Source organism: Coregonus clupeaformis, unplaced genomic scaffold (genome assembly GCF_020615455.1).
Source record: "Coregonus clupeaformis isolate EN_2021a unplaced genomic scaffold, ASM2061545v1 scaf1440, whole genome shotgun sequence".
NCBI classification, from domain to species: domain Eukaryota; kingdom Metazoa; phylum Chordata; class Actinopteri; order Salmoniformes; family Salmonidae; genus Coregonus; species Coregonus clupeaformis.
The window spans coordinates 12,149-17,500 of record NW_025534894.1 but is presented as its reverse complement, the minus strand read 5'-3'; positions in this window follow the sequence as shown (position 1 = coordinate 17,500).

The window sequence follows — 5,352 nt, the reverse complement described above, 5'->3', positions numbered from 1 at the left end:
ATGGTGGTAAACAAACATTTATTTTATATGATGGTAAACAAACATTTATTTTATATGGTGGTAAACAAACATTTATTTTATATGATGGTAAACAAACATTTATTTTATATGGTGGTAAACAAACATTTATTTTATACGGTAGTTCTATACTCAAAATGACGCCATACATTTTGTAACCAATGACACTAACTTGTTTGAAGAAAGGTTGACTGATTCCTCATCTATTGTATGACACGTATACAGCTCTGAATGATCTCCAGTGTTAACAGGACAGTAGAAACAGTACGTATGATACTCATACAGCTCTGAATGATCTCCAGTGTTAACAGGACAGTAGAAACAGTACGTATGATACTCATACAGCTCTGAATGATCTCCAGTGTTAACAGGACAGTAGAAACAGTACGTATGATACTCATACAGCTCTGAATGATCTCCAGTGTTAACAGGACAGTACGTATGATACTCATACAGCTCTGAATGATCTCCAGTGTTAACGGGACAGTATGTATGATACTCATACAGCTCTGAATGATCTCCAGTGTTAACAGGACAGTATGTACGATACTCATACAGCTCTGAATGATCTCCAGTGTTAACAGGACAGTATGTATGATACTCATACAGCTCTGAATGATCTCCAGTGTTAACAGGACAGTACGTATGATACTCATACAGCTCTGAATGATCTCCAGTGTTAACAGGACAGTACGTATGATACTCATACAGCTCTGAATGATCTCCAGTGTTAACAGGACAGTATGTATGATACTCATACAGCTCTGAATGATCTCCAGTGTTAACAGGACAGTACGTATGATACTCATACAGCTCTGAATGATCTCCAGTGTTAACAGGACAGTATGTATGATACTCATACAGCTCTGAATGATCTCCAGTGTTAACAGGACAGTAGAAACAGTACGTACGATACTCATACAGCTCTGAATGATCTCCAGTGTTAACAGGACAGTACGTATGATACTCATACAGCTCTGAATGATCTCCAGTGTTAACAGGACAGTAGAAACAGTACGTATGATACTCACACAGCTCTGAATGATCTCCAGTGTTATCAGGACAGTATGTACGATACTCATACAGCTCTGAATGATCTCCAGCGTCCTAATAACAGTAGTACATGTCTAGGCTTGTCGAGTGGACGCCATACCTTCTACAGGACACACACACACTCACACACACACACACACACACACACACACATACACGCAGGGCTCCTCCAGGGCTGACAGAGGTGTCAGATCAAAGCCTGCAGGGAGCAGCTCTGATCCCGTTCCTGTTCCTCTGACTATCTGCCAGTCGAGGAAGGTAAAGATATTCTGCGTTCCAAATGGCACCCTATTCACTCTATTAGTGCACTACGTTTTGGCCAGAGGCTTCCCCGTGTGTGGGAAGGTAGGGAATAGTGTGCCGTTTGGGGACACAGGGCCCAAAGACAGTCACAGGAGCAGCGGCTAGCCCCGTAATGAAGAGAACGGAACCTTGACAAAGTATCGGATCATTCCAAGAAGCACAGAGGTATCTGATGTGTGTGTGTGTGTGTGTGTGTGTGTGTGTGTGTGTGTGTGTGTGTGTGTGCATCCTTCAGCGTCAGCATGCGTGTGTGTGTGCAAGCATATGTGTGTGTGTGTGTGTGTGTGTGTGTGTGTGTGTGTGTGTGTGTATCTGTGTGTATCCTTCAGCGTCAGCATGCGTGTGTGTGTGCAAGCATATGTGTGTGTGTGTGTGTGTGTTTGTGTGTGTGTGTGTGCAAGCATATGTGTGTGTGTGTGTGTGTGTGTGTGTGTGTGTGTGTGTGTGTGTGCAAGCATATGTGTGTGTGTGTGTGTGTGTGTGTGTGTGTGTGTGTGTGTGTGTGTGTGTGTGTGTGTGTGTGTACGCACGGCACCACTAGACTCCTCTCTTGACAGTGCAATTAAAGCTCCTGTTATCCCATGTAACCTTCTGTTTACTGTCCTGGGAGACCCCATATCAGTTACACTAAAGCAGCCTTCAGACTCCAGGTACCCATACCAGCCAGGGAATGCATTTGTATGTGTGTTTGTGTGAGAGAGAGAGAAAGAGAGTGTGTGGTGTGTGTGGTGTGGTGTGTGTGTGTGTGTGTTTTTCAGAGCAGCTGTCCAATTAAATGGGAAAGCGCTGGAAAAGCACCCAAGGCGATGACACGCGTTGTCCCTGGTGATCTGGCCGCGTCAACCGTCCCACCGATATGTCATGCCTAAACTTTAGACTGACGATCTACCTGAGTCTCACCCAGTCTCCAGGTAGCTATCTGTCTGGCCCATGACTTTGTCTCCAAGTTGACTTTTTTTCCTACATCCCAAATGGCACCCTATTTCCTATATAGTGCGCTACTTTTGACTAGGGTCCATAGGGGCTCTGCAGAATACACTATGTAGGGTGGCATTTGGGATGCGACCTTTGTCTCGAAATAGGTGTGTAACGTATGCGTGAATGTTTCTATGGAAACGTAGATATAAGAACATAACTTGGTCTGATGTCTAACTGTCTGTCTGTCTGTCTGTCTGTCTGTCTGTCTGTCTGTCTGTCTGTCTGTCTGTCTGTCTGTCTGTCTGTCTGTCTGTCTGTCTGTACTGTCTGTCTGTCTGTCTGTCTGTCTGTCTGTCTGTCTGTCTGTCTGTCTGTCTGTCTGTCTGTCTGTATGCCTGTCTGTCTGTCTGTCTGTCTGTCTGTCTGTCTTTCTGTCTGTACTGTTGGTCTACATTAGGTTATGTGTGTTATCAACCAACATTGTGGTCTCAACCAACAAACTTCTTGTAGCTAAAATAGCTTGAAATAGTCGGTCAAAAGTCCTTGGTCAGTTGCTGAGTTTCCATAAAGATATAACACATCTAAAAAAACACCCCTGTGAGGCAGGAAGTAGCAAAATACTATAAAAACAAAGCTGCAATCATTCTGGAGGTAAATTATATGGCTACTGGTTTGTGTTAATGCTACTGGAATTAATGCATGTTGTTGATTAGCTCTCGTACTGTTCTCTTTGTCTTTAGTTCACTGAGCATTCAGGGTGTTGTTGATTAGCACTGGGACTGTTCTCTTTGTCTTTAGTTCACTGAGCATTCAGGGTGTTGTTGATTAGCACTGGGACTGTTCTCTTTGTCTTTAGTTCACTGAGCATTCAGGGTGTTGTTGATTAGCTCTCGTACTGTTCTCTTTGTCTTTAGTTCACTGAGCATTCAGGGTGTTGTTGATTAGCACTGGGACTGTTCTCTTTGTCTTTAGTTCACTGAGCATTCAGGGTGTTGTTGATTAGCTCTCGTACTGTTCTCTTTGTCTTTAGTTCTCTCCTTTTTTTCTGTGGTATTTTCCACTTCCACTACCTGGTCTTCCACTGTGGCTTTGTGTTTGGTGGAGAGTCCAGCAAATTGGAGAGCCTTGATTTGCTGGGTCAGAACACACAAGGTAAGAGAGGAATGGACAGCCCCTTGGAGAGAGAGAAATAATAGAAAGAGGGGGAGAGAGAGGAGAGAAAAAGGGGGAGAGAGAGAAGAGAGAGAGGGAGAGAGAGGAGGGAAAGAGGGGGAGAGAGGGAAGGGAAAGAGGGGGAAAGAGAGGAGAGAGAGAGGGTGAGAGAGGGGAGAGAAAGAGGGGGAGAGAGAGAAAGAATAGAAAGTGGGGGAGAGAGAGGATAGAAAGAGGGGGAGAGAGGGGAGGGAAAGAGAGGAGAGAGAGAAAGAGGGGAAGAGAAAGAGGGGAGAGAAAGAGGGGGAGAGAGGGGAGGGAAAGAGGGGGAAAGAGAGGAGAGAAAGAGGGTGAGAGAGGGGAGAGAAAGAAGGGAGAGAAAGAGGGGGAGAGAGAGGATAGAAAGAGGGGGAGAGAGGGGAGGGAAATAGGGGGAAAGAGAGGAGAGAAAGAGGGTGAGAGAGGGGAGAGAAAGAGGGGAGCGAGAGGAGAGAAAGAGGGGGAGAGAGAGGAGAGAAAGAGGGGGAGAGAGGGGAGAGAAAGAGGGGGAGAGAGGGGAGAGAGAAATAGGGGGAGAGAGGGGAGAGAGAGAAAGCGGGGGAGAGAGGGGAGAGGCAGAGGGAGAGAGATGGGGAGAGAAAGAGGGGGAAACAGAGGAGGAGAGAAAGAGGAGGAAAGAGGGGAGGGGAAGAGGGGGAGAGAGGGGATAGAAAGACGGGGGGGGAGAAAGAGGGGGAGAGATTGGAGAGAAAGAGGGGGATGAGAGGAGAGAAAGAGGGGGAAAGAGAGGAGAGAAAGAGGGGGGAGAGGGGAGAGAGAGAAAGAGGGGGAGAGAGGGGAGGAAAGAGGGGGAGAGAGAGGAGAGAAAGAGGGAGAGAGAGAGGAGAGAAAGAGGGGGAGAGTGAAAGAGAAGGAAAGAGGGGGAGAGAGAAAGAGGGGGAGAGAGAGGAGAGAGAAAAAGAGGGGGAGAGAGAGGAGAGAGAGAAAGAGGGGGAGAGAGAGGAGGAGAGAGAAAGATGGGGAGAGAGAGAGAGGAGAGAGAGGGGGAGACAGAGGGGCCATGTCGACGGAGACAGACAAAGGATATTTGGACAGTTAGATAATTAACTCCTTATCCAGTGCTCTCTGCAGACACATCAGAGAACTCTCCTCTCTCTCTCTCTCTCTCTCTCTCTCTCTCTCTCTCTCTCTCTCTCTCTCTCTCTCTCTCTCTCTCTCTCTCTCTCTCTCTCTCTCTCACTCTCTCTTTCTCTCTCTCCCTCTGCCAGCTGATTGATCAGTTATTCTACGGATGTGGCAAGTCGGGCAAAGAAAATACATCCACCCTGCGTTGATATTTAGTCTTGACTGCCTTCTGCCTTGACTGTCTCTCTCTACCCCCCCACCTCTTTCTCTTTCTCTACCCCCACTCCCTCTCTCCCTCTTCCTGACGCCCTCCCCCCCTCTCTCTCTCCCTCATCCTGACGCCCTCCCCCCCACTCCCTCTCTCCCTCGTCCTGACGCCCTCCCCCCACTCCCTCTCTCCCTCGTCCTGACGCCCTCCCCCCCACTCCCTCTCTCCCTCGTCCTGACGCCCTCCCCCCCACTCTCTCTCTCCCTCTTCCTGACGCCCTCCCCCCTCTCTCTCTCTCTTACGATAGCCCTGAGTTTGACTGCCAGTGATGTTGATGTAATATATAATTCAACGCTCCCCTGAGTGATTTTTGCCACATGTCCACTGACATCTCCCCCTCTCCAGAATCCAAAGCTCCTTCTCCCCCCCCTCCCCCGGCCTCATCCCTGTGATATCAGACAGTCTCCTTCCAAAATGGCACCCTATTCCCTACGTAGTGCACTACATTTCACCAGGGCACAGGTCAAAAGTAGTGCACTATACTGGGAATAAGGTTCAATTTGGGAGGCAGGCAG